The sequence below is a fragment of the Salvelinus namaycush genome, chromosome 14 (genome assembly GCF_016432855.1).
Source record: "Salvelinus namaycush isolate Seneca chromosome 14, SaNama_1.0, whole genome shotgun sequence".
NCBI lineage: Eukaryota > Metazoa > Chordata > Actinopteri > Salmoniformes > Salmonidae > Salvelinus > Salvelinus namaycush.
In genome coordinates this window covers 23,103,065-23,126,788 of record NC_052320.1, presented here as the reverse complement: position 1 = coordinate 23,126,788, position 23,724 = coordinate 23,103,065, and the positions used below count along the sequence as shown (strand labels likewise).

At 43.7% G+C, this 23,724-nt stretch overlaps 1 protein-coding gene across 1 annotated transcript in view; it reads left to right on the top strand.

The window, feature by feature from the left end:
• The first annotated feature begins 987 nt into the window (after positions 1-987).
• The window catches only part of LOC120058664 (rho guanine nucleotide exchange factor 19-like), a 40,483-nt gene continuing 17,746 nt past the window's right edge, over positions 988-23,724 (top strand). Inside the window, exon 1 of the mRNA XM_039007415.1 lies at positions 988-1,449. The gene's annotated coding sequence lies outside the window, so the exon portion shown is untranslated. The remainder of the gene's footprint in view (positions 1,450-23,724) is intronic.

The window sequence follows — 23,724 nt, the reverse complement described above, 5'->3', positions numbered from 1 at the left end:
GAGACAGGTATGCAACGTGGACACAGCCTCCAACAGACACTGTGTGCGTCCCAAATGGCACCATATTCTATATACTGTAGTGCACTACTTTTGACCAGGGCCCATAGGGCTCTTGTCAAAAGTCATGCACGATGTAGGCAATAAGATGCTATTTAGGACAGAGACACTGTACTAATAGTTCTCCCAATATACCTCAACACCACACTTAACAGAGCAGTGAAGCACTCAAAGGCAGGGAGTGAGAACCCATAACACCACCCAATGGTATTCAGTTGATGTGTTGATTGAAAAGTGTCAACTTGTCATTTATCCACAAACAAGTTGCCATTGTAAGATTGAATGTACACTATTGTGTAGAGTAGTTATGAAAGCACATCAACTATAAACACAATTTATATGATTGTGTACATTCATATAATGTTAATTGTTAGACATCATGAAAATAAAACTCAGAAAGTCAACCTCAAAACATGTCAGCGTTAACTGTTGTTTTTTTAAATGTTTAATTAGGGAGTTACAGTGCTAGAGAGGCAGAAGCCAAGGAGTTAAAGCATGTCTTGCAGATACTTTCTTTCTGCAAATTGATATTTTTCTGCCTACTTAATTGCGCACACACACACACACACACACACACACACACACACACACACACACACACACACACACACACACACACACACACACACACACACACACACACACACACACACACACACACACACACACACACACACACACACACACACACACAGACACATGCCTGAGCACACACACTGTCTACTTCCCACCCCTTTTCCCCTCCTACCTGCCTGCTATCCACTTGCAGTACATTTTTGTTGACACACGAGAATCCGACCCATGCATGCACACACACACACAGACAGACACACTCTCACACACACTCACAGAGAGGAAATATTTTTCACTCACGCAGATGGCTACTAGCTCACTCCTCTCTCCTTCTCTTTCTATAAGCAGGTGTTAATATGCAGCACTAAACTATTAGAGACCGACAAAGAGAGAGGAGAGGGAGGATAGAGAGAATAGGAGAGAGTGCACTTCCCCAACAGTAGCAGAGGGAGAGAAAGAGAGCGAGAACGATTGTGAGCAAGGAGCGGTAGAGCAAAAGCTTAAAGAGGGATCTGCATGGTAAGTAGCCAGAAGAGCGAACACTTAAAAAAAAATTTTAAAACTGCTTTTTGGTGGAGAGGGAGAAGAGGGATACAACGGAGGAGTCTGGACCCTGTCGACCAGTTCCCCTGCCTGGGCACACTGGTCTTCAGACGAGTGGAGTAAAAAGTGAAGGAAAACGACTGAAGGGAAAGAAGCCGGGAGGAACACAAGGCAGTCATGGATAGCACATAGAGGCTCAGCCAGACGCTAGGATGGCCTGGATTCTCACACTGTCGCTGGCAACCGTCCAGCCCAGAAGCTACTGATACCCATGAGGTAGTATAGCCTATCTATCCATATGGATTCCTATCTCTCTCTCTCTCTGTGCATTGTAATGTGCAATGTAGACTCAGTGTGTACCATTGTTAGCTGTTGTGACCTTCGGATAAGGGTGTGGTCTGGTGGGGGGCGGATTATGATGTTGAATATGAAAGTTAAGCCTGGCTGTGTTTTTTTTGGGGGGGGGGGGTCAAACAGTGCCATGGTGCTGCTTTCAGACTATTGCTTTGCTGCAGGTCAGATGCACACATTTAGAGGTAGACGGAAAAATAGATAATCAAAAACACCCTCAATTTTACATTACATTGAAAAAAGCACCAGGTCATATTATGTTATTTTCATGGCATTTGAACTGAGAGTGTGTGTTCCTCCAATGTGCAGTCGACATAATGTGCTTTTAGAGTAAGACAGTTTGTGATAGTTCAAGGGTCAATTTTCATTATCATATCATAGGGGTGTACTCCATAATATTTCACTGTTATGGAATTAAACTTTATTTTAAAGTGCATTTAACAACTCAATAAACGTAATAGAGTAAAATATGCACAACAACAATAACAATCCCTGACATTTGCTCTAATCCAGAGACTGACTTTACAGTCTGAGACAGTATTGTGTACTGTATAAGGATTATGTATCCATATAATGCACACAGGCATCTGTCACTACATATAGATACTTTAGGAACACCACCTAAAGTACAGACTCAATCTTTCACATCAATTATTAATTAAAATTGTAAAATATTATATTGGAAGCGTTCAGTGGTGTAAACTACTTAAGTAAAAATACAGTATTAACTGTAAATAAAGTATTCACACACCTTGACTTTTTACACATTTTGTTGTGTTTCAGCCTGAATTTAAAATTGATTACATTAAGATTTTGTGTCAGTGGCCTACAAACAATACCCCCTAATGTCAAAGGGGAATTATGTTTTTAGGAATGTTTTGAAATGAATTAAAAGTGAAAAGCTGAAATGTCTTGAGTCAGTTATGAAAGCTAAGACTAGCTTTTTCAAACAGAAATTTGCATCCTGTAGCACTAATTCCAAAAAGTTTTGGGACACTGTAAAGTCCATTGAGAATAAGAGCACCTCCTCCCAGCTGCCAACTGCACTGGCGCTAGGAAACACTGTCACCACCGATAGATCTACGATAATCGATCATTTCAATAAGCATTTTTCTACGGCTGGCCATGCTTTCCACCTGGTTACCCCTACCCAGGCAAACAGCTCAGCACCCCCTGCAGCAACTTGCCCAAGCCCCCCCCCCCCCCCCCCCCCCGCTTCTCCTTCGCCCAGTTCAGACAGCTGATGTTCTGAAAGAGCTGGAAAATCTGAATCCCTACAAATCAGCTGGGCTAGACAATATGGACCCTCTCTTTCTAAAATGATCAGCTGAAATTGTTGCAACCCCTATTACTAGCCTGTTCAACCTCTCTTTCTTATCGTCTGAGATCCCCAAAGATTGGAAAGCTGCAGCGGTCATCACCCTCTTCAAAGGGGGAGACACTCTAGACCCAAACTGTTATAGACCTATATCCATCCTGCCCTTCCTTTCTAAAATCTTCAGAAGGCAAGTTAACAAACAGATCACCGACCATTTTTAGAATCCCACCGTACCTTCTCCACTATGCAATCTGGTTTCCGAGCTGGTTGTGGGTGCACCTCAGCCACGCTCAAGGTCCTAAACGATATCATAACCAACATCGATAAAAGATAGTACTGTGCAGCTGTCTTCATCGACCTGGCCAAGGCTTTTGACTCTGTCAATCACCGCATTCTTATCAGCAGACTCAATAGCCTTGGCTTTTCAAATGACTTCCTTGCCTGGTTCACCAACTACTCAGACAGAGTTCAGTGTGTCAAATCGGAGGGCATGTTGTCCGGACATCTAGCAGTCTCTATGGGGGTGCCACATGGTTCAATTCTCGGGCCGACTCTTTTCTCTGTATATATCAATGATGTTGCTCTTGCTGCTGGTGATTCTCTGATCCACCTCTACGCAGACGACACCATTCTGTATACTTCTGGCCCTTCTTTGGACACTGTGTTAACTAACCTCCAGACGAGCTTCAATGCCATTCAACTCTCCTTCCGTGGCCTCCAACTGCTTTTAAATGCTAGTCAAACTAAATGCATGCTCTTCAACCGATTGCTGCCCGCAACCGCCCGCCTAGCATCACTACTCTGGACGGTTCTGACTTAGAATATGTGGACAACTACAAATACCTAGGTGTCTGGTTAGACTGTAAACTTTCCTTCCAGACTCACATTAAGCATCTCCAATCCAAAATTAAATCTAGAATTGGCTTCCTATTTTGCAACAAAGCCTCCTTCAATCATGCTGCCAAACATACCCACTTAAAACGGACAATCCTACCGATCTTTGACTTCAGCGATGTCATTTACAAAATACCCCCCAACACTCTACTCAGCAAACGGGATGTAGTCTATCACAGTGCCATCCGTTTTGCCACCAAAGCCCCATATACTACCCACCACTGCAACCTGTATGCTGTTGTTGGCTGGCCCTCACAACATAATCGTCGCCAAACCCACTGGCTCCAGGTCATCTGTAAGTCTTTGCTAGGTAAAGCTAGGTCTTTGTTTATCTCAGCTCACTGGTCACCATAGTAACACCCGCCCGTATCACGCGCTCCAGCAGGTCATCCCCAAAGCCAACACTTCCTTTGGCCACCTTTCCTTCCAATTCTCTGCTGTGAACGAATTGCAAAAATCACTGAAGCTGGAGTCCTATATCTCCCTCTCTAACTTTAAGCATCAGCTGTCTGAGCAGCTTACCGATCACTGTACCTGTACACAGCCAATCTGTAAATAGCACACCCAACTACCTCATCCCCATATTGTTTTTTATCCTCTTACTCTTTTGCACCCCAGTATCTCTACTTGCACATCATCATCTGCACATCTATCACTCCAGTGTTAATTCCAAATTGTAATTATTTTGCTGGCTGATTTTTTGCCTTACCTTCCTACTCTTCTACATTTGCACACACTGTTGTAACGCCTTTCTTCCTGGGATGAAGGAGAGGACCAAAATGCAGCGCGGTTATTGTTCAACATGTTTAATAAGACGATAAACGGTGAACATTAACAAATAACAAAATAACAAACGTGAAAGCCGAGACAGTCCTATCTGGTGCAGAACACAAACACAGAGACAGGAAACAACCACCCACAATCCCCAACACAAAACAAGCCACCTATATATGATTCTCAATCAGGGACAACGATTGACAGCTGTCTCTGATTGAGAACCATATTAGGCTGGACACAGAAACAGACTAACTAGACACACAACATAGAATTCCCACCCAGCTCACGTCCTGACCAACACTAAACAAGCAAAACACATAAGAACTCTGTCAGGACGTTACAGTACCCCCCTCCTGAGGTGCGGACTCCGAACGCACCCCTAAAACTCAAGAGGAGGGTCTGGGTGGGCATCTGTCCGCGGTGGCGGCTCCGGCGCAGGACGAGGACACCACTCCACCACTGTCTTTGTCCCCCTCCTTAGCGTCCTTTGAGTGGCGACCCTCGCCCACGACCTTGGCCTAAGAATCCTCCCCAAGGCCCCCACATGATTTAGGAGGTAGCTCAGGACAGAGAGGTAGCTCAGGACAGAGAGGTAGCTCAGGACAGAGAGGTAGCTCAGGACAGAGAGGTAGCTCAGGACAGAGAGGTAGCTCCGGACTGAATGGCAGCTCCGGACTGAATGGCAGCTCCGGACTGAATGGCAGCTCCGGACTGAATGGCAGCTCCGGACTGAGTGGCAGCTCCGGACTGAGTGGCAGCTCATGACTGAGTGGCAGCTCATGACTGAGTGGCAGCTCATGACTGTAGGGCAGCTCATGACTGAGTGGCAGCTCATGACTGAGTGGCAGCTCACGACTGTAGGGCAGCTCACGACTGTAGGGCAGCTCACGACTGTAGGGCAGCTCACGACTGTAGGGCAGCTCACGACTGTAGGGCAGCTCACGACTGTAGGGCAGCTCCTGACTGGCTGGCGGCTCTGGCAGCTCCTGACTGGCTGGCGGCTCTGGCAGCTCCTGACTGGCTGGCGGCTCTGGCAGCTCCTGACTGGCTGGCGGCTCTGGCAGCTCCTGACTGGCTGGCGGCTCTGGCAGCTCCTGACTGGCTGGCGGCTCTGGCAGCTCCTGACTGTCTGGCGGCTCTGGCAGCTCCGACGGTGCTGGGCAGACGAGCAGTGCAGGCAGCTCAGACGGCGCTGGGCAGACGAGCAGTGCAGGCGGCGTTGGGCAGGCAGGCAGTACAGACGGTGCTGGGCAGACGAGCAGTGCAGGCGGCGTTGGGCAGGCAGGCAGTACAGACGGTGCTGGGCAGACGAGCAGTGCAGGCGGCGTTGGGCAGACGGCCGACTCTGACCTGCTGAGGCGCACAGTAGGCCTGGTGCGTGGTGCTGGAACTGGTGGTACTGGGCTGGAGACACACACCATAGGGAGAGTGTGTGGAGGAGGAACAGGGCTCTGGAGACGTACTGGAAGCCTAGTGCGTGGTGTCGGCACTGGTGTTACTGGACAGACCGGACCGTGAAGACGCACTGGAGGTCTTGAGAGCAGGGCTGGCACCATCCGCCCTGGCTGGATCTTCACCCTAGCCCGGCAGATGTGGGGAGCTGAGATGTTGCGCACCGGGCTAAGCACACGCACCGGGGACACCGTGCGCTCCACCGCATAACACGGTGCCTGCCCGGGACGACGCCCTCTCTCTCCACTGGAAGCACGGCTGGGAGAGCTGTAGCGGCGAGCTGGCAGAGGACGTGCAGGGCTAGGAAGGCGCACAGGAGGCCTGGTGCGTGAGGCTGGCACAGTCTTAACCAGATGGCTAGCACGCACCTCAGGACGAGTATGGAGAGCTGTTCCCGGTGACATCAATTCCCCGACACGTTCAGTCGGGCGGATGTCGTGCCTCATGCACCAAACCAGCACCTCCCTCATAACTCTCTCCTCCAATTTCCCCATTAACTCCTTCACTGTCTCTGCCTCGCTCACCTCCAATTCCGCCCTGACCGGCTCCTTACGGTAAGCAGGGGGAGTTGGCTCAGGTCTGACTCCTGACTCTGCCACACTCCCCGTGTGCCCCCCCCCAAGAAATTTTTTGGGTTTCTTCACGGGCTTCTTACCGCGTCGTCGTGCTAACCTCATTCGCCGGTATCCCTCTGCACATTGCTCCATCGAATCCCAGGCGGGCTCCGGCACTCTCCCTGGGTCAACCGACCACCTGTCTATTTCCTCCCAAGTGGTGTAACCCAGATCCGGCTCCTGCTGCCGAGCTAGCTCCTCGAAACGCCGCCTCTCTGCTTTTGCTGCCTCCAGCTCTGCTTTGGGGCGGCGATACTCCTCTGGCTCTGCCCAGGGTCCTTTTCCGTCCAGCTCGTCCTCCCATGTCCATTTCTCCTGGTCCCGCTGCTGCTGCTGCTGCTGCCGCTGCTTGATCCTTTGTTGGTGGGTGGTTCTGTAACGCCTTTCTTCCTGGGATGAAGGAGAGGACCAAAATGCAGCGCAGTTATTGTTCAACATGTTTAATAAGACGATAAACGGTGAACATTAACAAATAACAAAATGCTTTTAAATGCTAGTCAAACTAAATGCATGCTCTTCAACCGATTGCTGCCCGCAACCGCCCGCCTAGCATCACTACTCTGGACGGTTCTGACTTAGAATATGTGGACAACTACAAATACCTAGGTGTCTGGTTAGACTGTAAACTTTCCTTCCAGACTCACATTAAGCATCTCCAATCCAAAATTAAATCTAGAATTGGCTTCCTATTTTGCAACAAAGCCTCCTTCAATCATGCTGCCAAACATACCCACTTAAAACTGACAATCCTACCGATCTTTGACTTCAGCGATGTCATTTACAAAATACCCCCCAACACTCTACTCAGCAAACTGGATGTAGTCTATCACAGTGCTTACAACTGTACATAGATTTTTCTATTGTGTTATTGACTACGTTTGTTTATGTGTAACTCTGTGTTGTTGTTTTTGTCGCATTGCTTTGCTTTATCTTGGCCAGGTCGCAGTTGTAAATAAGAACTTGTTCTCAACTGGCCTACCTGGTTAAATAAAGGTGAAATAAAATAAAAATGTAAAAATAAGTATTTAACCCATTTTTTTATGGCAAGCCTAAATAAGTTCAGGAGTAAAAATGTGCTTGACCAGTCACATAATAAGTTGCATGGACTCACTCTGTGTGCAATAATAGTGTTTAACATGATTTTTGAATGACTACCTCATCTCTGTACCCACACATACAATTATCTGTGAGGTCACTCAGTTGAGCAGTGAATTTCAAACAGATTCAACCACAAAGATCAGGGAGGTTTTCCAAAGCCTTGCATAGAAGGGCACCTATTGGTAGATGGGTAAAAATAAATATAAAGCAGACATTGAATATGCCTTTGAGCATGGTGAAGTTATTAATTACACTTTGAATGACGTATCAATACACCCAGTCACTACAAAGATACAGACGTCCTTCCTAACTCCGTTGCTGGAGAGGAAGCAAACCGCTCAGGGATTTCACCATGAGGCCAATGGTGACTTTAAAATAGTTATATGGTTTAATACCTGTGATAGGAGAAACCTGAGGATGGATCAACAACATTGTAGTTACTCCACAATACTAACCTAAATGACAGCGGGAAAGGAAGTATGCCTGTACAGACTACAAATATTCCAAAACATGCATCCTGTTTTTGTTCTGAATACAAAGTGGTATATTTGGGACAAACACAACACATCACTGAGTATCACTCTTCATATGTTAAAGCATGGTGGTGGCTGTATCATGTTATGGGTATGCTTGTCATCGGCAAGAACTAGGGAGTTTTCTAGGATAAAAGGAAATGGAAAAGAGTTCAGCACAGGCAAAATCCTAAAGGAAAACCTGGTTCAGTCTGCTTTCCAACAGACACTGGGAGATAAATGCACCTTTCAGCAGGACAATAACCAAAACACACAGTCAAATATACAGTGGAGTTGCTTACCAATACGACGTTGAGGGTTCCTGAGTGGCCGAGTTACAGTTTTGACCTAAATCGGCTTGAAAATCTATAGCAAGACTTGAAAATGGCTGTCTAGCAATGATCCACAACCAACTTGACAGAGCTTGAAGAATTTTAAAAATAATAATATGCAAATATTGTACAGTCCAGGTGTGCAAAGCTCTTAGAGGCTTACCCAGAACGACTCAAAGCTGTAATTGCTGCCAAAGGTGATTCTAACATGTACTGACTCAGGGGTATTTATGCAAATGAGATATTTCTGTATTTAATTCTCAATACATTCTCAAACATTTTTTAAAACTTTTTTTAACTTTGTCATTATGGGATATTGTGTGTAGAATGGTTGAATAATTTTGTTTTAATCAATTTTGCATTCAAGCTGTAACACAACAAAATGTTGAATAAGTCAAGGAGTATGAATATTTTCTGAAGGGACTGTACCTAAAAGTACTATTTAAGTCGTTTTTGGGGTATCTGTACTTCACTAGTTATATAAAGTACCAGTCAAAAGTTTGGACACACCTACTCTACACATTCAAGGGTTTTTCTTAATTTTTTTCTACATTGTAGAATAATAGTGAAGACATCGGAACTATGAAATGGAATCATGTAGTAACCAAAAAAGTGTTAAAGTAGGCACCCTTTGCCTTGATGACAGCTTTGCATACTCTTGGCATTCTCTCAACCAGCTTCATGAGGTAGTCACCTGGAAGGCATTTTATTTAACAGGTGTGCCTTGTTAAAAGATAATTTGCAGAAATTCTTTCCTTCTTAATGCGTTTGAGCCAATCAGGTGTGTTGTGACTGTCACGATCTTTCAAAATCGAACCCAGAAGCAGACCAGGACAAGGAGAGTAGGAAGAAGGTGAGTATTTATTTACAAGTGAATGTGAATGGGTAGATATATCCAGGTGGCGTAGCGGGCAGCGGTGGTGAGTTGATGGGAGTAAATAGGTGGATCCAATGGGGTAACAGAATCCTCCGACGACCAGGCGGGAATGGGGTAAATGATCCGGGTGAGTAATGTTCATGGCTAACGATCCGGCAGGGAATGGATGTCAGGTCCGGGCTTATGAAGAGGAGAGATGATGATCAGGACCAGGTGTGCAGATAGCTGATGGGATACAGGTGCGGGTAATCAGAACTCCCAACTGGCTACATTGCCCGGCAACCAGACAGGGTGCGTTCCAGGACGCCGGAAAAAACACTCCAGGACAGAACACAGGCAAAAAACCGACTCAGGAAACGGGATTCGTGACAGTGACAAGGTAGGGGTAAAAGACCAAGTCCATATTATGGCAAGAACAGCTTAAATAAGCAAAGAGAAATGACAGTCCATCATTACTTTAAGACATGAAGGTCATTCAATCAGGAAAATGTCAAGAACTTTGAACGTTTCTTCAAGTGCAGTTGCAAAAACCATCAAGCGCTATGATGAAACTGGCTCTCACGAGGACCCGCCACAGGAAAGGAAGACCCAGAGTTACCGCTTCGGCAGAGTATAAGTTAGAGTTACCAGCCTCAGAAATTGCAGCCCAAATAAATGCATCACAGAGTTAAAATAACAGACACATCTCAACATCAACAGTTCAGAGGAGACTGCATGAATCAGGCCTTCATGGTTGAATTGCTGCAAAGAAACCACTACTAAAGGACACCAATAAGAAGAAGACACTTGCTTGGGCCAAGAAACATGAGTAATGGACATTAGACCGGTGGAAATCTGTCCTTTGGTCTGATGAGTCCAAATTTGAGATTTTTGGTTCCAACTGATGTGTCCTTGTGAGACGCAGAGTAGGTGAACGGAAGATCTCCACGTGTGGTTCCCACGTGAAGCATGTAGGAGGAGGAGGTGTGGGGGTGCGTTGCTGGTGACGCTGTCGGTGATTTATTTAGAATTCAATGCACACTTAACCAGCATGGCTACCACAGTATTCTGCAGCGATTCTCCATCGCATCTGGTTTGCGCTTAGTGGGACTATCATTTGTTTTTCACCAGGACAATGACCCAAAACACACTTCCAGGCTGTGTAAGTGCTATTTGACCAAGGAGAGTGATGCATCAGATGACCTGGCCTCCACAATCACCCGACCTCAACCCAATTGAAATGGTTTGGGATGAGTTGGACCGCAGAGTGAAAGAAAAGCAGCCAACAAGTGCTCAACATATGTGGGAACTCCTTCAAGACTGTAGGAAAAGCCTTCCTCATGAAGCTGTTTGAGAGAATTCCAAGAGTGTGCAAAGCTGTCATCAAGGCAAAGGGTGGCTACTTTGAAGAATCTCAAATATTAAATATACTTTTTTGGTTACTACATAATTACATATGTGTTATTTCATAGTTTCAATGTATTCACTATTATCCTACAATGTAGAAAATAGTAAAAATAAAGAAAAACCCTAGAATGAATAGGTGTGTCCAAACTTTTGACTGGTGCTGGATATATATATATATACAGTGGGGAGAACAAGTATTTGATACACTGCTGATTTTGCAGGTTTTCCTACTTACAAAGCATGTAGATGTCTGCAATTTTTTATCATAGGTACACTTCAACTGTGAGGGACGGAATCTAAAACAAAAATCCAGAAAATCACATTGTATGATTTTTAAGTAATTCATTTGCATTTTATTGCATGACATAAGTATTTGATACATCAGAAAAGCAGAACTTAATATTTGGTACAGAAACCTTTGTTTGCAAATACAGAGATCATACGTTTCCTGTAGTTCTTGACCAGGTTTGCACACACTGCAGCAGGGATTTTGGCCCACTCCTCCATACAGACCTTCTCCAGATCCTTCAGGTTTTGGGGCTGTTGCTGGGCAATACGGACTTTCAGCTCCCTCCAAAGATTTTCTATTGGGTTCAGGTCTGGAGACTGGCTAGGCCACTCCAGGACCTTGAGATGATTCTTACGGAGCCATTCCTTAGTTGCCCTGGCTGTGTGTTTCGGGTCGTTGTCATGCTGGAAGACCCAGCCACGACCCATCTTCAATGTTTTACTGAGGGAAGGAGGTTGTTGGCCAAGATCTCGCGATACATGGCCCCATCCATCCTCCCCTCAATACAGTGCAGTCATCCTGTCCCCTTTGCAGAAAAGCATCCCCAAAGAATGATGTTTCCACCTCCATGCTTCACGGTTGGGATGGTGTTCTTGGGGTTGTACTCATCCTTCTTCTTCCTCTAAACACGGCGAGTGGAGTTTAGACCAAAAAGCTCTATTTTTGTCTCATCAGACCACATGACCTTCTCCCATTCCTCCTCTGGATCATCCAGATGGTCATTGGCAAACTTCAGATGGGCCTGGACTTGCGCTGGCTTGAGCAGGGGGACCTTGCGTGCACTGCAGGATTTTAATCCATGACGGCGTAGTGTGTTACTCATGGTTTTCTTTGAGACTGTGGTCACAGCTCTCTTCAGGTCATTAACCAGGTCCTGCCGTGTAGTTCTGGGCTGATCCCTCACCTTCCTCATGATCATTGATGCCCCACGAGGTGAGATCTTGCATGGAGCCCCAGACCGAGGGTGATTGACCGTCATCTTCAACTTCTTCCATTTTCTAATAATTGCGCCAACAGTTGTTGCCTTCTCACCAAGCTGCTTGCCTATTGTCCTGTAGCCCAATCCAGCCTTGTGCAGGTCTACAATTTTATCCCTGATGTCCTTACACAGCTCTCTGGTCTTGGCCATTGTGGAGAGGTTGGAGTCTGTTTGATTGAGTGTGTGGACAGGTGTCTTTTATACAGGTAACGAGTTCAAACAGGTGCAGTTAATACAGGTAATGAGTGGAGAACAGGAGGGCTTCTTAAAGAAAAACTAACAGGTCTGTGAGAGCCGGAATTCTTACTGGTTGGTAGGTGATCAAATACTTATGTCATGCAATAAAATGCAAATGAATGACTTAAAAATCATACAATGTGATTTTCTGGATTTTTGTTTTAGATTCCGTCTCTCACAGTTGAAGTGTACCTATGATAAAAAAATTACAGACCTCTACATGCTTTGTACGTAGGAAAACCTGCAAAATCGGCAGTGTATCAAATACTTGTTCTCCCCACTATATATATATATATATATATATATATATATATATACACTGCTCAAAAAAATAAAGGGAACACTTAAACAACACAATGTAACTCCAAGTCAATCACACTTCTGTGAAATCAAACTGTCCACTTAGGAAGCAACACTGATTGACAATACATTTCACATGCTGTTGTGCAAATGGAATAGACAAAAGGTGGAAATTATAGGCAATTAGCAAGACACCCCCAATAAAGGAGTGATTCTGCAGGTGGTGACCACAGACCACTTCTCAGTTCCTATGCTTCCTGGCTGATGTTTTGGTCACTTTTGAATGCTGGCGGTGCTTTCACTCTAGTGGTAGCATGAGACGGAGTCTACAACCCACACAAGTGGCTCAGGTAGTGCAGCTCATCCAGGATGGCACATCAATGCGAGCTGTGGCAAGAAGGTTTGCTGTGTCTGTCAGCGTAGTGTCCAGAGCATGGAGGCGCTACCAGGAGACAGGCCAGTACATCAGGAGATGTGGAGGAGGCCGTAGGAGGGCAACAACCCAGCAGCAGGACCGCTACCTCCGCCTTTGTGCAAGGAGGAGCACTGCCAGAGCCCTGCAAAATGACCTCCAGCAGGCCACAAATGTGCATGTGTCAGCATATGGTCTCACAAGGGCTCTGAGGATCTCATCTCGGTACCTAATGGCAGTCAGGCTACCTCTGGCGAGCACATGGAGGGCTGTGCGGCCCCACAAAGAAATGCCACCCCACACCATGACTGACCCACCGCCAAACCGGTCATGCTGGAGGATGTTGCAGGCAGCAGAACGTTCTCCACGGCGTCTCCAGACTCTGTCACGTCTGTCACATGTGCTCATGTGCTCAGTGTGAACCTGCTTTCATCTGTGAAGAGCACAGGGCGCCAGTGGCGAATTTGCCAATCTTGGTGTTCTCTGGCAAATGCCAAACGTCCTGCACGGTGTTGGGCTGTAAGCACAACCCCCACCTGTGGACGTCAGGCCCTCATACCACCCTCATGGAGTCTGTTTCTGACCGTTTGAGCAGACACATGCCCATTTGTGGCCTGCTGGAGGTCATTTGCAGGGCTCTGGCAGTGCTCCTCCTTGCACAAAGGCGGAGGTAGCGGTCCTGCTGCTGGGTTGTTGCCCTCCTACGGCCTCCTCTACATCTCCTGATGTACTGGCCTGTCTCCTGGTAGCGCCTCCATGCTCTGGACACTACGCTGACAGACACAGCAAACCTTCTTGCCACAGCTCGCATTGATGTGCCATCCTGGATGAGCTGCACTACCTGAGCCACTTGTGTGGGTTGTAGACTCCGTCTCATGCTACCACTAGAGTGAAAGCACCGCCAGCATTCAAAAGTGACCAAAACATCAGCCAGGAAGCATAGGAACTGAGAAGTGGTCTGTGGTCACCACCTGCAGAATCACTCCTTTATTGGGGGTGTCTTGCTAATTGCCTATAATTTCCACCTTTTGTCTATTCCATTTGCACAACAGCATGTGAAATGTATTGTCAATCAGTGTTGCTTCCTAAGTGGACAGTTTGATTTCACAGAAGTGTGATTGACTTGGAGTTACATTGTGTTGTTTAAGTGTTCCCTTTATTTTTTTGAGCAGTGTATATATATATATATATATATATATATATATATATATATATATACATACAGTATATATATATATATAGTATTTATTACTTTTATGACTTTTACTTTTAATTCACTACATTCCTAAAGAAAATAATGTACTTTTTACTCCATACATTTTTTCAGACACCCTAAAATACTTGTTACATTTTTGAATGCTTAGCAGGACAGGGAAATGGTCCAATTCACGCACTTATCAAGAAAACAACCCTACTTTCTCTGGTCTGGCGAACTCATTAAACACAAATGCTTCGTTTGTAAATTATATACTGTATGTCTGAGTGTTGGAGTGTGCCCCTGGCTATCCGTAATTTAAAAAACAAGAACATTGTGCTGTCTGGTTTGCTTAATATAAGGAATTTGAAATTATTTATTTTTTACTTTTACTTTTACTTTTGATACTTAAGTATATTTAAAACCAAATACTTAGACTTTTACTCAAGTAGTATTTTATTTTTATTTCAGTACTTTCAGTTTTACTTGGGTCATTTTCAGTTAAGGTATCTCTTGGGTGCTTTTCCACCACTGGAAGCATTATTGTTTGCGTTGATTATATTTCCCTCTTCTTGGGTACAGCATAGGACATTAGGTTTTGTGAGGCTTTGAGGCTGAGGTGTAGTGGTTACAGTAGGAGGCAGGAGCTGTGAGTAGTTGCAGAGCAGGGCAGGTAAGTGCACGTCTGGAATATGTTGGGGGGGGGGGGGTATTAATGAACTGTACATTGCTGAAAGTTGGTGCTGTAGTGTTCACACACTCTTTCCACATCTTAGTCTACACCAGGAGACAGTTCAGTTCAGCTGCAGGCCCTCTAGTGACTACACTGTAAACTGAGGAGCAGCCATGTGTGGATGTCTGTGTGTGTGTGTTTGCATGCGTTTGTGTTTTTCACAGCAGTGTTTGTGCAGGGAGCGTGTTTTTCTCTCCCTCACTCTGCCTCCTAGCATGTTTGTTTGCCCATTTAACTCTGTGTCTCATAGGAACTGCAATCTGGCTAAGCTGTTTACAGACCTTTTTGAGGAACAAACAACTGATGCAATGATGACATTCAACAGCTTAGCAATATAACTGTTTAGTGCCCGTGAGGTTATTACATGGAGTTTGTCCCAAATAGCACCCTATTCCCTATGTCGGTCAAAAGTGGGGCGGCAGGTAGCCTAGTGGTTAGAGCGTTGGGCCAGTAACCGAAAGGTTGCTAGATCGAATCCCCGAGCTGACAAGGTAAAAATCTGTTGTTCTGCCCCTGAACGAGGCAGTTAACCGACTCTTCATAGGCCATCATTGTAAATAAAAAATTGTTGTTAACTGACTTGCCCAGTTAAATAAAGGTTCAACAAATAAATACTAGGGAATAGAGTTTCATTTGGGATGCAGGCATGCTCTAATCGGCTTTGTTTTTTTAAAACTAAGTTTGATTGAGGCCATGTCCCCAAAGACGACTTCTTGTTTAGATATAGATAGTTGATGTAACACTAATGGCTGTAGTGAGAGAGAGTGCCAAGGTGATGCTTAGAGAATACCCACAAGTAATTTAGTCTGTCTTGCGTGTGACTAAGTGCGCTGTCATTGGGAAAAGACTGTGTGCCTGCGTCCGAGCCTGTGCGTGTCTCTGTCTGTGTCAGTGTTTGTGCTGGTTGAATGAATGTGTGTGAGGGTATATCTCTGTGTGTGAGTCTGTGCTACTGATTTGCCTACTGGCCTATAGCATATGTCTACTTGCAGAAACGGATAGACATACAACAGCTGCTGCACTCCAGGCTTATACGAGGATCTGTACATAAAAAATAATTAAGAGCCAATGTTTCACTTTACATAAACAGATTCAATATAGATTGCAGAATCGTCCAAGTTGAATGTATCTTTCGTTAGGAAATTAAACATATCCCTTGATCACTGACTGTTTTGCTCCTAAGCATGCAATTTTAACACCAGAATGTATTGCTGTGGGAAGGAAAGTATTGATAGAATAATTTTATCATATAGGCAAATATGATAGAATATACCATAACAAATACTGGGTAACGTTGAGAGTGACTAAAGCACTCTTTGGATCAGACCATAATTATTGTGTGGCTGTGGGGGCTTCCCACAGTCTGTGATGTCACAGCCATATAGTAATGTTTGTTGTCTGGGGGAGGTGAAGGAGACAGCCATAACTTGACTGACTCAGACCCCACAGACAAAAACACAGCTGTGGTGGAAACATTGACAGAAGGTTGGTTCAACTATGCCTGGTGGGTTCCTTATCATCACAGATCATTGAGTCAGTGGTAAATCATTCCAGGGAAATGGCCTGTATATTACTATAAACTTAGAATATCCATAAAGGTTATTATTAGTTATCATGTTATGACTATGTTGATCTAAGGTTTTCTTGCTGTGAGTCAACAGTTGAGTGATGGTCCTCTTTGAGTGATGGATTTTTATTTGAGGTCAAGAGTGATGTGCCTTCACTTAGACCTCACTGAGGTTTACAACTTAATTTACTGCAGTGTACCCTTTTCTCCCTCCCCTTCTCTTTCCTTCATATTCCTTCCCTACGCCCCTCCCCTCCCTCTCTCTGGAGCACCTGCCCCATCACTTGTCACTCAGACAGTCTGTGTGTGTATACATGTATGCACATGTGTGTGTGTGTGTTTGTGTGTATGCATGTGTGTGCTGTGTATTTAATGTGCACTTGTGCCTGTGTTTGAGTGTGTACACGTATGCATGGGTGAGAGTGGCTAGAGGTGTACAGTGGCTTCGGAAAGTATTCAGACCCTATTCAGACTGAAAGTATTCAGACTATAAACAGGTTTATAGACATTTTTGCTAATTTATAAAAAATATCACATTTACATAAGTATTCAGACCCTTTATCCAGTACTTTGTTGAAGCACATTTGGCAGCGATTACAGCACTGAGTCTTCTTGGGTATGCCACTACAAGCTTGGCACACCTGTATTTGGGGAATTTCTCCCATTCTTCTCTGCACATCCCCTCAAGCTCTGTCAGGTTGGATGAGGAGCGTCGCTGCATAAATGTAATATTTCATTTTTTTTATTTTTATAAGTTACCAAAAATGTCTAAAAACCAGTTTTTGCTTTGTCATTATAATAACAATTCAATCCATTTTAGAATAAGGCTGTAACGTAACAAGATGTGGAAAAGTCAAGGGGTGTGAATGTACATAGGGCAGCAGTCTCTAAGGTGCAGGGTAGAGTACCGGGTGGTAGCCGGGTATTGACTGTGTCTTTCATTTAACCCTTATTTTACCAGGTAAGTTGACTGAGAACAAATTCTAATTTACAGCAACAACCTGAGGAATAGCTACAGGGGAAGATGAATGAGCCAATTGGAAGCTGGGGATGATTAGGTGGCCATGATGGTATGAGGGCCAGATTGGGAATTTAGCCAGGAAACCGGGGTTAGCACCCCTAGTCTTACGATAAGTGCCATGGGATCTTTATTGACCACAGAGTCAGGACATCCAATTAACCTCTTGGAAATAGGGGGCGCTGTTTTCACTTTGGGAAAAATCGTGCCCAAATTAAACGGCCTCGTACTCTGTTCTAGATCATACAATATGCATATTATTATTACTATTGGATAGAAAATACTCTGAAGTTTCTCAAACTGTTTGAATTATATCTGTGAGTAAAACAGAACTCATTTGGCAGCAAACTTCCAAACAGGAAGTGAAAATTCTGAAAATGGGGCTCTGTGTCAGGGCTTGCCTATTCAATTGCCTTATATTTATGGATCTGTATGCACTTCATACGTCTTCCACTAGATGTCAACAGGCAGTAGAATGTTGAATGGGGTGTCTAGCTTGATGTGAGACCGAATGAGAGCTTTTGGAGTGACAGGTCCGCCCTATTGGCAGTATTCAGCTGCGCACCAGGGAACACGACATTGTCTTCTGAAATGCGTTAGGTATACACAACGAAATGCTCCGTCTCGGACTTTATTGGATACATATGAGAAAACATCATAAAGATGGATTTTCAACCGAGTTTGACCAGTTTATTCGACGTTTATTGTGACTTTTGGAATTTTTCGTTCCATGCGCCAAGAGTTGATGGACACGTGTGCGCCACAATGCTAGCCAAAGTTGCTAATTCGACAGAAGAAATGGACATTCTAAAACAAAACAACGATTTATTGTGGAAATAGGACTCCTTGCACTACATTCTGATGGAAGATCATCAAAGGTAAGAGAATATTTATGATGTTATTTCGTATTTTTGTGGTATATGTTGGCTTCAACATGGCGGAGAATTGCTGGGCGCTGTCTCAGAATATTGCATGCTGTACTTTGTACTAAAGTAATTTTTTTAAATCTAACACAGCGGTTGCATTAAGAACCAGTGTATCTTTCATTTGCTGTACAACATGTATTTTTTAGTAAAGTTTATGATGAGTTTTTTGGTTAGATTACGTGACTGTCCAAAATTTCTCCGGACAATTTGGTGCATTATGGCGCCGTATTCACAATGTAAAACCAGGATTTGTAGCTATAAATATGCACATTTTCGAACAAAACATTAATGTATGGTATAACATGATGTTATAAGACTGTCATCTGATGAAGTTGTTCAAAGGTTAGTGATTCATTTTATCTCTATTTGTGGGTTTTGTGAAAGCTACCTTTGTGGTGGAAAAATGGCGTTGTGTTTTTGGATATTGTGGTGAGCTAACATAAATATATGTTGTGTTTTCGCTGTAAAACATTTTAAAAATCGGAAATATTGGCTGGATTCACAAGATGTTTATCTTTCATTTGCTGTACAACATGTATTTTTCATAAATGTTTTATGATGAGTATTTATGTATTTCACGTTGCTCTCTGTAATTATTCTGGCTGTTTTGGTGCTATTTGTGACGGTGGCTGCAATGTAAAACTACGATTTATACCTATAAATATGCACATTTTCGAACAAAACATTAATGTATTGTATAACATGATGTTATAAGACTGTCATCTGATGAAGTTGTTCAAAGGTTAGTGATTCATTTTATCTCTATTTGTGGGTTTTGTGAAAGCTACCTTTGCGGTGGAAACATGGCGTTGTGTGTTTGGCTATTGTGGTGAGCTAACATAAATATATATTGTGTTTTCGCTGTAAAACATTTAAAAAATCGGAAATGTTGGCTGGATTCACAAGATGTTTATCTTTCATTTGCTGTATTGGACTTGTGATTTCATGAAATTATATGATATCCCTGTGGCGCTAGGCTAGGCATTGCTAGTCAGCTTTTTTGATGAGGATGATCCTGGATCCGGGATGGGGGGTCCGTGCATACCATCTGAAAGACAGCACCCTACACATTGGGCATTGGGATATTTTGGGGGGGACAAGAGGAAAAAGTGCCTCCTACTGGCCCTCCAACACAACTTCCAGCAGCATCTGGTTTCCCATCCAGGGACCAACCCTGCTTAGTTTGAGGCAAGCCAGCAGTGAGATGCAGGGTGGTATGCTGCTGGCTAAGGTTCAGGGCAGGGTACTGGGCAGAGGAAGGCTAGTGATGACTGTTTGATGGCCTGGATATAGAAGCTGTTTATCAGTCTCTCGGTCCCAGCTTTGCTGCACCTGTACTGTCTCCGTGTTCTAGATGTTAGTTGGGTGAACAGGCTGTGACTCGGGTGGTTGAGGTTCTTGATGATCATCTTAGCCTTCCTGTGGCACCGTACGCTGTAGATGTCCTGGAGGGTACAGTGTGCCCCCGATGATGTACATATCATTTCAATTGTAAGCAAGTGTGACTTTTTATTATTAATTTTTGACACATTTTCTGAAGTGACATCATGTTGATACGTACAGTACATTGATCAAACATGGAAAGGATGGAATGATAAATCTAAAAATGTACATAACATAAAACAACCAACCAGTTTTTCCCCTTGATGATATCAAATATTTTGAGTGTATTCAGAAAACATATATTTTAAAATACTGATTAGATTCACAAAAATGTATTTTTCTCCTTTTGCTTAAGAGTGTGAGTGGTAATCCTGTATTTGAATTATAAAACAGAACTGAGGGGAAGTTTTGGCCCTGGTCCTCTATGTGAATTATAAACCAGAGCTGAGAGGAAGCTTGGCTCACGGGCTGTGTGAAAGGCCCTTCCTGACAATGTTGCTTGCACACCCATCTAGAGCTGAAGCCTGCAGGCTGTTCCAACCACTGAGTTGGCTGTGGCCTCACATAATCTACATTGATATAAGGAGGGTTTCACACATGCACATATGCACTCATGCACAATAATCAATTTCTGTCCTACAATAAAGTTAAACAGTTCTTCAATCAAAGACAGTTGTGCAGTGTTCTTCATGAGTTAATCCCTTCAGTTGTACATGTTAGTATTCTGTTCAAAAATGAACCCCAGATATGGCTGCAAGGTACAGTGTCTGTCATTTACTTGCCAACTTGAAAGAGAACTATGGAGTTTGTCCTTTGAAATATTCAAATGTTAGCATTTAGCCTGACTCCATTTCACCTCCTGAGGCTGTGCTCTTTCATCCTTTGTTTTTTAATAGTTTATATCTTCCCCCTACATGCAAAACAAAAATTCCTGCATATATTTTAGTCATTTAGCAGATGCTCTTATCCAGAGGAATTAGGGTTAAGTGCCTTGCTCAAGGGCACATAGACATATTTTTCACCAAGTCAGGTTGGGGATTAGAACCAGCAAACTTCCAGTTACTGGCTCAACACTCTTAACTGCTAGGCTACCTGCCAGCCTATTCAACTTTGAGGTGGGTTCTCTACCAACCCCAATCATGTTTCAAAACAAGCAGCCCTCAGTTGACTTGTCCATACCTGTCCAGATAATAAAGAAGCGAGAAAGACAAAAAAATGCTGTCTTGGATCGAAACTGGAGCAGAGAAAGAGGGAGAAGTGGATGAATACCACAGATGCATCAACAGAATGTTCAAAGTACATGTACAAGTTCTGACACATGATCAGATCTGAATTAAGCAATCTTTGATTGAAAGCTGTTTGAGTGGATCTGAACTAAATGTAAATAACACATCAATAACAGAACTTGGGCAAGATTCCTTTGCCTTACTTTTCAAAGTCATAAGTTATTTAAGGCCTTCACAATGCATCCAATGTTATGGATCTACCATAGTCAATGAAACACTGCTGTCCATTGTTACGATGATGTGGATTCTCACGCAGGATTGTTGAAAAGTACAAACATCTCAGGGCTTCAGTTTGCTTCGTGATGAGAGGTCTTCAGTTCATCCTTAGCCAACTTTTTACAATTCAATATTATGGCATTCACCTGAATTCAATGCTATTCCTAGAAGAAGATGTAATGTAATTAGTCATTTATCCCCATCTATTAGGCAGCATCTTGCAAAAGAGATTTAATCTAAATGAGACTTACCTGGATAAATGAACAGATCAATACAAAGCAATAATAGAGCACATTTGCTAATATTTTGATATCTGAATTGAGACAAGAAATCAGCCTTTAATTAGAGTACTTCCATCATAAACTCGTCAGACTTGGATTCAAATACTTTTTTAAATCGTTCAAATATTTTGACTTTTGGCTTTACCCTGCCTAGAGTGCCAGATGGGCGGGGATTGCACTTTTGGGACTTTTTTATTGGTTCATTGTGACACAGAAGCTCAATCAAGCGCAGCTAAAGTATTTGAAATGATTTCAAATAGTATTTGAACCCCAGGTTTGAAACCTACCCTCCTGACTAAGCCGAATCTGTGTCTGCTGCTCGTCTCCCTCACACAATCTGTCTCTTTGACAGGGGGGATATTATTGTCGAGGGGACAGGATGTGCTGGTGCACCGAGAGGGGGAAGGCAAAGCTGCAGATGTCTTATTGTTTACATGCGAGATGCTCCACATTTTTGTGAGCTTTTAAATAATAAATTGTTATTTGTGCTGTCTGTTAGCTAGGATCCCGACACTTTGCCGAGTTTGTCGGAGGTCATATACTCAACAAGAAATCTTTCTAATGTTGTGTCCCTCTAATCAAAGACAGCTAAAATCCCTCTCTCGCTATGCTCAGGTGTGTGTCCGTCCACCAAAGTTCTCCCTGTATGTCAGTTCTTTGTGCCATGGTAAGCCAGGTTGTCAGTATGTCTTAAAAGGGCAGGGGTAGCTTCCCTAGGATCTGAACAGGCTTAGGACCCACACCAAGTGTCAACATTAAGGGGTCTTTCTTTCCCATCCATGGCCTCAGAGAACCTCACCTATGGGTGCACACAGCAGACAAGGAAAAATCAGAATACCCCTTTTTAAAAACATCTACCCAGCAATTCACATCAACGACTAGACACTTTAGTCTTTTGATTTTGAGGGAATGGTCGCAGTAAGTGGTTCAGAGTGTTACAATTGCTTTTCAGGTGGGGTTTCATTATAAATACATTTGATGTCATTTTCCTCTCAGTATCCAATCCTGAATGAATCTCCTCACATTATTCTCAGTTCTAGTGGAGGAAAGGTTTGATAATCTCCTTCATAGTCCGATACCACTTTGCCCATAGAAATATAATTACTAGAACTTAACTTGAATGGGAAAGCCCAGTCTGGCCATTTCAATGATATGGCGCTGCCTCACCAGCATAGCCGATAGTGCAGAGTCCAATGATGTCACATAGGGTATATTGGATGTCTATGACATAGTGGCAGAGTCCCCCAATATACTGCAGGGCAATTAATGTCACAATGTGACAGGGCTTCACTGCCTCCTCACACACACACAGGACGGGGTCACACCACACCGCCAGGCCACTCTGCTCCGCCTGCTCAAACACACTCATCCCATAACAGACCACATAACTCTGGACAAGGGACATGGAGGAGGAGACGCACGACTCCATCTTCAGGACAGGTCTCTGTCTGTCCCCTGACTTTCCCTTTGAAACTGGGAAGAGATACAGAAAGATTTATGCAAGTTGATTGAGATTGAGGAGGACTGACTCTTGAAAAAGTGTTGACTGTCGTAAGGCTGTTAATCAATCCCAACAGTGACACCAGTCATCATACCATATTACCACAGTCACAATGTGCTTGTTTAACTGCCGTGAATACCATGATGACATTATTACCATGTCTATCCCATAGAGATCACACTATGTTCTATCTTTATGGTTTGTCCTGCCAAACAGAAAACATGCTAACTTAAAGTGTCTGATGATACAGGCATGGAGACTTGAATCAGAATTTAATTTTAAATCAAATTCTATTGGTCACATACACGTGTTAGCAGATGTTATTGCGGGTGTAGTGAAATGCTTGTGCTTCTAGTTCCGACAGTGCAGCAATATTTAACAAGTAATATCTAACAATTTCACAACATATACCCAATACACATAAAGGAATGGAATTAAGAATATATAAACATATAGATGAGCAATGTCAGAGCGGTATAAACTAAGATACAGTAGAATAGTATAGACTATTATACAGTTTATACATATGAGATGAGTAATGCAAGATATGTAACTCTAACATTATTAGAGTGCCATTATTAAAGTGACTAGTGTTCCATTTATTAAAGTGGCCAATG